Raw genomic sequence first — 13,205 nt, forward strand, 5'->3', positions numbered from 1 at the left:
AAAAAAAAAAGGACTGAGGAATGTGGCCCAGTGGTTGGATGCTTGAGTAACATGCTCAAGGATATTTGTAGTGAGAATTTTGGAATTTTGTGTTTAAAAAAAAAAAAAAAAAAGAACAAAAACCACTGAAATAATTTATTTTAATCCCAGATGTGGGATATGGGACTGCCTCAGACTGTCCACAGCAGCTGACTGTGATTTGCCTCATGCTCTAGCAAGGACATGATTTTGCCAGCTACAGATAATTTCTGTGATTGTGTGATATTTGGAATTCTGGGGACTTATTAGAGGTTATATAAATGCTAGAACCCCAAGAAGTATAGTAGATTGTTGGGTGGCTGTTGGTTGTTGATGGTTGCTGTTGGTCACAGTTTGTTAAGTCGTTGGGCACAAAGAAGAAACAAGAAGAAATTACATATCCTGATGGTGAAGATCAAACTTGCCCCAAGAAACTCAATGTCCCTAATCAGCAGGAAGTGTTCTAATGCTAATGTCACCCCCTTTCTGACCCCTGACCTTTTTAGGGATCTCTTTCCCTTTGCTCTTTGTTCTTTTTTTTTCTCTTATCTAGTGTTACAGAGTCAAAAGGGTAGAAGAAAAAGGGTGGAGAAGGGAGAAAGAATAATCCACAAAGCAGCAGAAGATAAGCTACAGCTCTCGCTAAGTCTAACGATGCTCTCAAAGATTATGTTATCATGAGAAACTTTATAGTTATAATTCACTAATCAATTCTGGGATAACTTTTGAAAATTGTACATTGTAGTTCTTTCTCCTTTGCTATAACCAGGTAATTTCTCCTTTTCCCCACCAGAGTAATTTCTAAAGATGAAAGACTTATTTAGTTCTTAGTTTTAGAAGTTCAATATTGTGGTCTTGACATTTTCTTGGTTTCTGGTAAAGGGCTCATTTAGCTTCAGTTCACGGTGGGAAGAAAAAGGACAGGCTGCAGTGTATGGGAAAGAATTGCAGGTACAAGAGTGTGAGGGTGCAAGAGCACTGCCTTTGCTTGATAGCCAGCCCCCTCAAGAGCCATCCTGCTATGAGGGTACAACCTCCATGACCTAATTACCACCCAAAGGGCCAACCCTCAAGACTTCTTCATTAGCATAAAATCTCAATGTGATTCATCAAGGGGACCAAGCATATCTGAACCACAGAACAGTGTAGGATGTAGGTGGAAGTTTAGAAGTTATTATGTGCATATGAATATGCAGTTATTCCAGTACTGCCTGCTAGAAAGATGGTCCTTATTCCATGCATACCTTTACACCTTTGTCAAAGGCAGGTTGTTAATGGATACATGAATCAATTTCTTAACTTACTACTTGTTTATTGGTATTCATCAACAACACACAGCCTTGAATCCCACTCTTATTTGCTAAGTTGTAATCATGCAGAGTTGCCCTTCCAAGTTGTTGTTGTTTTTTTTTTTCAAAGATGTTTTTAGCTGCTGAGGTCCTTGGTATTTTCATACCAATTTGTCTGTTGCTACCAAAATGACAGCTGAATTTTTTATCTTTATTTATTTACTATGTGCAGGGTCTCACTGTGTAGCCCAGGTTGTTGTTAAAGCCGGGTTCTCATTGCCTTAGCCAACCCCGTGCTGAAGTCAGGCATGCACTGACCACATATCCTGTTTAGAGTTTTTGTTCTGCTCTGTTTTGTTTTAATTTAGGTAAAGTAGTTCAGGGGTAGCACAGATCTAGGTATAATCTCTGTACCTGGTACATGAAGGCAGGAAGATGAAGAAAGAGTTCAAGGTCATGTTCAAGTCAATTACTGAGACTTGTCTCATACATGTATATATGCATATATATGTTTGTGTGTATATATATATATATATATATATATATATATATATATATATATATATGTAGGTTAACATAACAAGTAGGTTAGTGGCATGTCCCTGTAATCCCATCTACTCAGGAGACTGAGGTGGAACTTTATGAAGTCAAGGCTAGCCCATCTCAAAAGATTTTCACATAATATAAAACTTAACAGTTTAGCCTTTCCCTCCTTCCTTCCTCTCTCCCTCCCTCCCCCCCTTCTCCCTCCCCCCCCTTTCTTTATTTCTTAGCTTTTTTGTTTACTTAGGTTTTTGGTTTGTTTGTTTTTGACAGCCTTGACTATCCTAAGCCTCCCTTTGTAGACCAAGCTGGCCATAAAATCACAGCACCTCGATTGAAGGTATATGTCACCATGCCTAGTTAATTTAGCTTTTCTTAAACACAGTTTAGTAAATTTTACTTTCAAAGTTGTATTAACCTCAGCGTTACTTACTTCAGAGCATTTTCATCCCCCCACTCCAGAACATCCTGTGTCCCATCAGCAGTCCCTTCCCATCACTCTGGAAGCCAGCCCCCTTTCCGTGTCTGTGAATTTGTGCATCTGGACCGTTTATATAAGCGAAATCAGACATCCTGGGGAATGTCTCAGTGGTTAAGAGTGCTTGCTGCACGGGCATGACAGAGTTTGTATCCCAGCACCCAAGCAACAAAACAAGAGTCCTTCAGATGCTCTCATATGCCAAAGTAGGGCAGAGACACTTGACGGCTGGGGATCACTCACTTCCACCCTACCCAAAAAGTGTGAGCTTCAGGCTCAGTGAGGGAGACTGCCTCAAAGGGATAGGTGAAGAGTGGTAAAGGAGGGCACCCAATGTCCTCTGTGTACATGTACCACTTATGCACATATAGCACGCACAGAAACACAGACAGACAGACAGACAGACAGACAGCAGAACCACCCACTGTAACGTCAGAATAAAGGAAGTGCTGCAATGTATGCCTTTAGATGGTTTTCCAGTGCTTGAGATTACACCTAGGACTTTGCACACGCACTGTCACCACGCTGTTCCAAGGCCTTCTTCCATTTAGCCTAACGTTCTCAAGCTTCATCTATGTCGTAGCAGGTGTCACCTGGTTGATTACATGCAGTTCTCTGAGGAGAATTGACACCTTTTCCTCCTTGTTTCTTTGAGATAGAACTTAACCTGGTATCAATTCATGATTCTTCCGCCTCCATCCTCAGTGCTAAAATTATATGGACCACCATGCCTACTTGACAATTGAGCACTTAATGATGTTGAATATTCCAATGAGAAAAAACAGTATTTCTTAGCTTACTTCTTCCTTAGTTTCCTTCAGTAAGACTGTATTGTTTTGTTAATTAGCTTATTTTTATCCATTGTACATTACATAATTACAATTTTGCATTAAGTATTACACATTTATTTTTTATTTAGTGCATATGTGCGTGGTGCATGTATGTGCATGTGTGCACATGTATGTGAGGTGTATGTGCTATGGCATATGTTGGGTGGTCAGAAGACAAGTGGTAAGTATTGGCTTTCTCTTTCCATCAGCAATGGAATTCAGGTCCTCAGCGAAGGACCTGATGTGAAGGCAGCTTTACTTCCTGAGCCGTAATGTGGATGTTTGGCAAATATTTTTGTCAGACTTATTTCCAACTATCAAAATGAAGTAATTTTTTTTTTTTTGAGTCAGAGTTTCATGTAGCCCATGCTAGCGGCTAACTTGCTCTGTAGCTTGGGATGATAGAGGACTTCACATTCTCCTGCCTCCACCTCTGAATGCTGAGATTACAGGCATGAAGCACGCATCATGTCCAGTTTTATGTGGTCCTGGAGACAAGGCCATGGCCCTACATGTATGTTGAGAGCCTTTGGTGCCACTTCTAGGAATCTGGCATTTGCAGTGGGCTTGGACAGGAAGGAGGCTCAGACAAGAATATTGGAAGCAGCGACCACAGGGCGTTGTTTACTGCTTTGCTGAGTTACACCTTGTGTGATCCTTTGCTTCCTGCTTTACTTGATTACTGTGTTGTGTGATCTCCTTGTTTACCACTTCTCTTGATTACTTTGTCTGTGATACAAGAACTCACCATGTTTTTTGGATGTACCTAGAATGATATAGAAGCAGGCCGGAGAGAAATAAAGCTGCTTCAGCCTCCACACTGGCTGGAGTCGTGTTACAGTTTTATCTAATTGTCTTTCTTTTGCAATCATCACTCCCTCGCATAAGACCCTGATGACTGACTGAGCTGGCTTGGTCACAAGTGTTAGAGCTATGTACCAACTGAGCTACACCCAGGCCTAAAAATGATGCCAGCATAAGTAGTATGTTTTCTTTCTTTCTTTTCTCTTTCTTTCTTTCTTTCTTTCTTTCTTTCTTTCTTTCTTTCTTTCTTTCTTTCTTTCTTTTCTTTCTTCCTTCCTTCCTTCCTTCCTTCCTCCCTCTCTCTCTCTCTCTCTCTCTCTCTTTCTCTCTCTCTTTCTTCTCCACATTTTTTTTAAACAATAGCCACTTCTTTTTTATATTTATTCCGCTGGACTTTGGGTTTTTTTAATTAATTTTTATTTTATCTGTATGGGTATTTTGCCTGCATATATATCTATGCACTACTTGAGGGCAGTGCCTACAGAGACCATAAAAGGAATAGGGTCTTCTGGAACTGGAGGTACAGGCTGTTGCGAGCCACCATATAGATGTTAGGATCAAACCTGGGTCCTCTAGAAGAGCAGCCAGTGCTCCTAACCCTGGAGCCATCATCACCCCAGCCCCTTGGTATTGTTTTGATTTCCATTTCCTTTTTTTTTTTTAATAGTTTATTTTTAAATTTTTTTTTTACATTTCATTTTTTATTAGATATTTTCTTCATTTATATTTCAAATGCTATCCTGAAAGCCGGGCGTGGTGGCGCACGCCTTTAATCCCAGCACTTGGGAGGCAGAGGCAGGCGGATTTCTGAGTTCGAGGCCAGCCTGGTCTATAGAGTGAGTTCCAGGACAGCCAGGGCTACACAGAGAAACCCTGTCTCAAAAAATCAAAACAAAACAAAACAAAACAAAAACAAAAACAAAAAACAAAAAAAAACTTCAAATGCTATCCCGAAAGTCCCCTATACCCTCCCCCCACCCTGCTCCCCAACTCACCCACTCCTGCTTCCTGGCCCTGGCATTCCCCTGTACTGAGGCATATGATCTTCGCAAGACCAAGGGCCTCTCCTCCCAATGATGACTGACTAGGCCATCCTCTGCTACATATGCAGCTAGAGACACAGTTCTGAGGGGTACTGGTTAGTTCATATTGTTGTTCCTCCTATAGGGTTGCTGACCCCTTCAGCTCCTTGGGTACTTTCTCTAGCTCCTTCTTTAGGGGCCCTGTGTTCCATCCAATAGATGACTGTGAGCATCCACTTTTGTATTTGCCAGACACTGGCATAGCCTCACAAGAGACAGCTATATCATCAGGGTACTGTCAGCAAAATCTTGCTGGCATGTGCAATAGTGTCTGGGTTTGGTGGTTGTATATGGGATGGATCCCCGGGTGGGGCTCCATTTCCTTTCTGATTCTAACTATTTCCTTCCTCTGCTTACTCTGGCTTTAATTTGCTTTCCTTCTTCAAATTCCCTAGGAGCTGTTTGCTCTCCATTAATTAATTTATATATTTATTCACCTTACATCCCAACTGCTACCCCGTTCCTCCCAGTTGCCCCCATACACAGTCCCTCCCCACTGCCCCTTTCCTCCCAGTCTCCCCCCACATACACAGTCCCTCCCCACTGACCCCTTCCAGTTTCCCCCCCACAGTCCCTCCCCACTGCCCCTTCCTCCCAGTCTCCCCCCACATACATAGTCCCTCCCCACTGCCCCCTTCCTCCCAGTCTCCCCCCTACACAGTCCCTCCCCACTGCCCCCTTCCTGCCAGTCTCCCCCCACATACACAGTCCCTCCCCACTGCCCCCTTCCAGTTTCCCCCCCACAGTCCCTCCCCACTGCCCCTTCCTCCCAGTCTCCCCCCCCATACATAGTCCCTCCCCACTGCCCCCTTCCTCCCAGTCTCCCCCCTACACAGTCCCTCCCCACTGCCCCCTTCCTCCCAGTCTCCCCCCCCCCAGTCCCTCCCCATCAAAATAGAAGCTTTAGCTAAATTACAACTTTTTTTTTTCTACTGCAGGTCTATATTCTTATAATTTTTCTTTTAAAATGTGGTTTAGTTTTCACTCAAGTCAAAATACTTTACAATTTCCCACTTTGATTTGTCCCCTGTCCTGTGTGAGAAGTGCGATATTTTGTTTCCAAATAGTTGAGGGTTTTTCAGAGAGCTTTCTGTTATTGATTTCTAATTTAATTCTACTGTGGTCTACAAGCACATTCTATGTGATTTGAATCCCTTTTCATTTTATTAAGACACTTTGGTTGCCAAGAATAAGTTCTGCTTTACTAAATGTTCCACATGTACCTAGAACAAGTGGGTATTTTGCAGCTGTTGGCCAAGGCATTGTGTAAGCACCAGGCAAAGATGGTAGTGCTGTTCAGATATTGAACATTTTCCTTGATTTTCTATCATTACTTCTTGATTGGGGGTGGGGGTGAGGAGAAGTTTGTTTGAAACAAGGACTCATATACTGGCCTAGAGTTTTTTCTATAGTTGAAAATAACCTTGAACTTCTAATCTTCCTGCCTCTACTTTCTGAAAGCTAGAAATATAGACATGTATCCCTTCCCTGTCTGATGTAATGTTATGGATTGAATCCAGAGTTTTGTGCACCTTAAGTAAGCACTCTTCCTACTGAGCCACACCCCTATCCTGTAGTAACATCACTGAGAAAGGGACATGAAAGATGAGGTTGGTGACAAAAGAACCTTAAGGAAGGAGGGGTTTATGTTGGCTTACAAGTTGTAAGGGATGCATCACATTAGAAGGTGTGACCATACTTTCTAGCTACTTTACTGGGTTTTTGCATCTACCACTCTTCTCCACCCCAGTCCCTTCCAGCAGCCCAACACTAAGTAGGAAAGAAAGATTAGCAGGGAAAGGGGTCTAGCTCTCTTTAGACCACTTCCTACTGACTAGGTGTTGAATGTCTAGGCAAGCCCAGTCTTCATATTCAGGGTATCCAGTTTCTTCTCGTATCGTTGTTCACAACCACTTGACAAAGTGCAGGGACAGGATCCAGCAGCAGAAGTGGGGCAGCAGCTGCTGCAGCTTCTGGCCTCTGGCATTGTTATACCCAGAATTCCAAATGTAAACTGGCAGAATCACGCCCCTGCCAGAGCACGAGACCAATCACAGTCAGCTGCTGTGGACAGTCTGAAGCAGCCCCATGCCCAACAACTGGGAGTAAAACAAAATCATATTCACATAAAATAACTGAGTTTAAAAATTTTTTTTCTCACTACAAGTAGGGAAGGCATTCCATTAGTGGGGCATCTGGTCATAGTGCATCTTCAGTCAAGGAACAGAGAGTGATGAATAGGACAGGAAGTGAGGTTGGAACTGTCTGTAGTGACTCACTTCCTCCGTCCATCACGGCCCCGTAACCAGCACTCTCCATACAGTGTGTGAAATAAACACCATGAAATATTAAATACCAGCTACACTTTCTTAACTGAATGGGTGAGCCCTGGCATGGCCCCAAGAAAGGTGTCACTTTAGCATAACTAAGCCTTCATACTTGATAGGAAAAGAGGATGGAAGAACATGCTGCAGAAATTACTTTCTAGGGTAGGGGAATGTCACAATGTCACTCGGTGGCAAAATACTTGTCGAGCATGCCTGAAGCCCCAGGGTCCCCGCCTCTGTACCACACACATAAGAAATAAACAATGCTCTCATGCATGAAGCAGCATATACCAACTAGAGTTTTAGAAATGGTGAGATGGCTCAGTGGGTAAGAGCACCTGACTGCTCTTCCAAAGGTCCGGAGTTCAAATCCTAGCAACCACATGGTGGCTCATAACTATCCGTAACAGGATCTGACACCCTCTTCTGGAGTGTCTGAAGACAGCTACAGTGTACTTAACATATAATAAATAAATAAATAAATAAATAAATAATTTTAGAAACAGTCCAATTTACTTTTGGTTGCTATAATAAACACTCTAACAAACACACTTGGGGAGGAAAGAGTTCTTTTGGCTTGACATTCCCAGTCACTGACGGAAGCCAAGGCAGAACTCAAGGCAGGAACCGAAGCAGAGGCCATAGGGGAAATGGTGATTAATGACTTGTTCCCCAGGGCTTGCTCAGCCTGTCTCATAGCACCCAGGATTACCTACCTAAAGGTGTCCCTGCCCACAGCAGACGAACCTTCCCACATCAGTCATTAATCAAGAAAATGCTTCACAGATCTGATCACAGGCAGGTCTGATGGAGGCAAATCCTCCACTGAGGCTTCTTATCTCCAGGTGACCTTAGTCGGTGTCAAGGTGCCAAAAACTAAACAGGCCAGGAAACATTGGCGTTATGTTCCCATATCCAGACTCCTGAGTTTGATGGACTATGCTGAAACCTAGCCTGTCTGTCGTACATGCTTCCTGTTCCTTTGCGCATCACCCTTCCAAGGTTGTTTCTTATCTGCACAGTGGTGATATTGATAAAGTCTCACCCATAGCCCTGTTTGTACTAAGAAAAACCATGTTCAGCCCATGGCATCTGGCCCAGTAGGATGTGTGCCTTGAAAATGTCAGCCATTTTAAAAGAAGGAAGCCGCTGACTTATTCGAGGAGGACACTTCCTGTTTTTAAGTTCCTACCCTCCAGTTTGGGGCGCTTGATGTATATGGAGCTGGGAAAACAATTCAAGTACAAACACATTTGCAGACAGAGCATAGTATTTGGCCCCATGGGCTTGTGGGCAAAGTTATCCAGGGCATATGTAGTCTTTGCTGGTTTGCCATACCTGACATGGTATTGCCACCCACAACCATTAGGAGTGGGCCGCCAAGACAGCCCTGGCAGCCATGTGCTGGGTGGTTAAGCGAATCTGGAGCTGATGTCTTCAGTACACTCAAAGACATAATTTGGAACCTGCAGATCATGTAAACTAAACCACTGGACTGTAGAGAAGCAGAAATCCAGAGATAAAATTATAGCTTCTCAGACTTATGCTCCACATGTCTCTTGGGCTGCCTGGTTGGTTCTAGTATAATTGAGGTGTTGACGGTGGGCCACAAAAATCTAGGCGGTTTTGAGTACAAAGATGCCGCATGAGGTTCTTTTTTTCTCTTTCATAGCCAAGATTAGCAAACATGGCTAGGCTTAGAATTCCTGGATTCAAACTTCAGAGAAAGTGTTTTTTTGAGGATATATAATATATGCTCTTATTTGACAACGGTTCAGTTTCCAAACCTAAAAGTTATACTGGACATGTAATTTTTATAGTGTTACCACATTGGTTACTTTTTAGTGTACTTTTTATGAAAAGGAAGATAATGGGGTGTTATAAATCCATTCGAGGCAAAAAAATTTTAAAGGTTATGGTTTTGACATCTTAATTGTATATTAAAGTATTACCAAGTTTCTGTAGTTCATCAGGTAATATGAATTATGGCTAAATTATTAACAAAAGTTAGAGCCTAATTTTTAAAATTGCAGTTGGGCTTAGTTGATATTAAAATTACTTTATTCACATTACATTGCCATATTACTTTGATACTAATATTACACCGAAGACTCAAATGGACACTCTTTTTAAGCATAGAGGAGGAAGCTGGGGAGATGGGACATTCAGTAAAGTGCTTGTTGAACAAATGTGAAGACCTGAGTTACATCCCTAAAGCCCATGGACAACAGCCCCCCCGTCGTGTTATAGTCCTCTAATCCAGGGTCCTCAACTTTCCTAATGCTATGACCCTTTAATACAGTTCCTCATATTTTGGTGACCCCCAACCAAAAATTATTTTGTTGCTACTTCATAACTAATTTTTCAACTGTTATGAATCTCAATGTAAATATCAGATATGCAGAATATCTAATATGCACACAGGTTGATAACTGATGCTCTTTGGGATTAGAGGATCCCTGGAACTTGCTGGCCAGCCAGTCTGGTTGAATTGTGGAGCTCCAAATTCAGTGAAAGATCCTGTCTCTAAAAGTTAGGTGGACGATGACAGAGAAAGACACCTGCCATTTCTCTCTGACCTCAACATGCATGTACACACACACACATAGACACACACACACACACACACGCACGCACCCGCACAAAACAGAGATGGAGTAATGGAAAGAAAAAGGAGCGCTGGTTTGTTGATGTTATAGCATTGCATTACTAAATTGCTCTTCAGTTAGATGAGGCCCAGGCCCTGGTTTTATGTAAACAGAAACCTACGTCACTTTAGAACATCTCTTGCAGAAAAAAAGAATACTCCCAAAATGTATTTTTTGCAAATTTTGCAAAAAAAAAAAAAAAAAAAATGCGACCTTTTGAAAATATTGGTAAAGGCTTCCTTGCTGGGGCTAAGAAAAAGAAGGAACGGGGCGGGGGGCAAGGCTTCGCTTTTATCCATAGTAAATCCAGCCTGATTAAGATACATCATGTGGGAATTGGTGATCATTCTCTAATCCCCCAAGTTAATGAAAACACTCTGGGTCTGAACCTTGGGGATGAGCAACATTGCAGATTATCCACCACCTGCATGAAATTATGAATTATCCCATTCCTGTCAGGGGCCCCTTATCAGGTTTTATTTATTTGAATATAATAATTTAAAACATTAACATTTTTTCATTTTCCCAAAAGAAATAGCCAAAATTATAACTAGCTATTTCCACGTGTTTTGAGAAATGGATAAAAAGGATTATATGTTTCCCAAAGTCTTTCTCAGTAGAGATTTTTCTCCTGAAGATTTAATAGGTGTGGAAATGAGTCCCACACCATATTTACTCATGCTCTTGAAGAATGTTATATGTGAATATTAGGTTTCACTGGCAGATGAATAAAAACAGGGACGCAAAGATTCTGAATTTAAAATAAGTTCTCCATGCCTAGAATATTTGTGTTTGTTTGTTTTCATGGCATCCTTGGAACTCTGTACCAAAATGTCGTCAGTGACGTCACTACTACACGCGGGAAATACAAGCAATCGCTACATATAAGTCCAGAATAAACCTTTTTCAGAGCTTACTGGGAATCAGAAAAGAACTCCTTAATTTTTCCATTTTGACTGTAGAGAATTATAGTCTGATTTTTTTTTTTCCTTCCCTGTCTCAAGTACACGTCTACTTGGCCATGTTTCCCCCTCTTTATTCAAGTGGCAAAGAGCAAAATAATTAAGCGGCTGAAAGAGGGAGATGAAAGGGATGCTGAGAAATGGAAATTGGGGAATGAAAATCTATGATGTGTGTGGAACAACACACTGTTGGGCCTTATCTTTTTCTTTTTCATGGAAAATGTTAGCATTTAATTAACCTCCCAAGTGGCTTTTAAGCCACCAGAACACAGGCACCTCCAACACCCTTAGTCTTCACTTCAGCTCTTCTGGTGAAGAATTTGGCCTTCGTGACGACTTCATGATGGGAGTAACTCCAGTCTTGCTTTCTGCTGCATTGACCTGCGTCTGCTCGCTGACCAATGCCCACAATTTATTCATGTTGACAGTTGGGCAGAAGCTCTGGGTCCTCTTCAGGTGGTAATGCCTCCCACCAACTTTCCCAAAGTAACCTGGATGACATTTGTCAAAGTTGATCCTGCGGTGATGCATGCCTTCAGCATTCCCGCGGCCTCCTGGGTGGTTGCGGTGCTTACCGATGCGGTCATGGCCGTGGCTTCCTCAGTCTGGATAGCCTGGCGGTGGCAGAAAGGAAAGAGGAGCTCACGAAGTCTCGAGAGGTAGCAGGCGTGGGGTGCTTATCTTTTTCTAATGACTCATTAGCATGTGGTAGTCATGAGCAATTAAGGATTTCATTGTGACATATTGATATATTTACACAATTATTTTGATCATATTCACCCACTATTGTCCTTTTTCCCCCTCCCCTTCCTGCTAATCTCTTTCCTCTTCTGAGCTAGCCTCAATTCTACTTTCGTGTGTGTGTGTGTGTGTGTGTGTGTGTGTGTGTGTGTGCGCGCACACACACACGATCTGGTAAGTTTGATTATAGTTGCTTACAGCACTCTAGATGATTCGTCTCTCTTTTGAGACAGAGTCTCACACAGGATGGTCTTGAACTTGCCTCTACCACTTGTCTGCTGGAGTTTCATCCAGCCTCCTTTTCCTCCCCCTTCTGACCCTCTTTGGACAAGATCTCACTAGGTAGGGGGCTGGTGAGATGGCTCAGTGGGTAAGAGCACCGACTGCTCTTCCGAAGGTCCAGAGTTCAAATCCCAGCAACCACATGGTGGCTCATAACCATCTGTAACAAGATCTGACGCCCTCTTCTGGAGTGTCTGAAGATAGCTACAGTGTACTTACATATAATAAATAAATAAATAAATCTTTAAAAAAAAAAAAAATCTCACTAGGTAGCTGTAACTAGCTTGGATTTCTCTATGTAGATTTTCTTAGTAAGGGTTTTACTGCTGTGAACAGACACCATGACAAAAGCAACTCTTATAAGGACAACATTTAATTGGGGCTGGCCTACAGGTTCAGTCCATTATCATCAAGGCGAGAACATGACAATACTCAGACAGACATGGTGCAGGAGGAGCTGAAAGTTCTACATCTTCATCTGAAGGCTGCTAGCAGAATACTGACTTCCAGGCATCCAGGACTAGGGTATTAAAGCCCACTCCCACAGTGACACACCTACTCCAACAAGGCCACACTTCCACTCCCTGGGCCCCATAGGCTTGTCCACACATATGAGTCTATGGGGGTCATACCTAAACATAGCATAATGCAAAATACATTTAGTCCAACTTCAAAAGTCCCCCTAGTCAAAAGTAGTCTCACCAGTGTTAAAAGTTCAAAGTTCAAGGTCTCTTCTGAGATTTATCCAGTCACTTAACTGTAATCCCCAAAGCAAGACAGGAAACCAGCTAGGCAAATTCCAAATTCTGCATCTCCATGGCTGATGTTAGATCTTCAACTCTTTTTTCTTCTTTGTTGACTGTAACCTTCTTTCTCCTGGGCTGGTTCCACGCCCTGTTAGTAGCTTTCCTCAGCAGATATCCCACGGCTCTGACATCTTGAACATCTTGGGGTCTCCAAGGCAACTTCAGTGTTACAATTTCTTGTTTCAATGTCTGGGATCCACCCATAATCTTCTGGGTTCCTCCAAAGGGCTGGTGTCACTTCTCCAGCTCTGCCCTCTGTAGTTCAAAGCCAGCTTGGTCTATGTAATGGTTTGTATATGCTCAGCCCAGGGGAGTAGCACTATTAGAAGGTGTGGGCCTGTTGGAGTAGGTGTGTCACTGTGGGTATGAGCTATAAGACCCTTATTCTTGTGGCC

The 13,205-nt window shown here is 42.5% G+C and overlaps 1 pseudogene; it reads right to left on the reverse strand.

Annotated features, from left to right (window-relative positions):
* Window positions 1–11,199: 11,199 nt before the first annotated feature.
* Window positions 11,200–11,512, reverse strand: LOC110338435 (annotated as a pseudogene).
* Window positions 11,513–13,205: the final 1,693 nt, after the last annotated feature.

Source organism: Mus pahari, chromosome 21 (genome assembly GCF_900095145.1).
Source record: "Mus pahari chromosome 21, PAHARI_EIJ_v1.1, whole genome shotgun sequence".
NCBI classification, from domain to species: domain Eukaryota; kingdom Metazoa; phylum Chordata; class Mammalia; order Rodentia; family Muridae; genus Mus; species Mus pahari.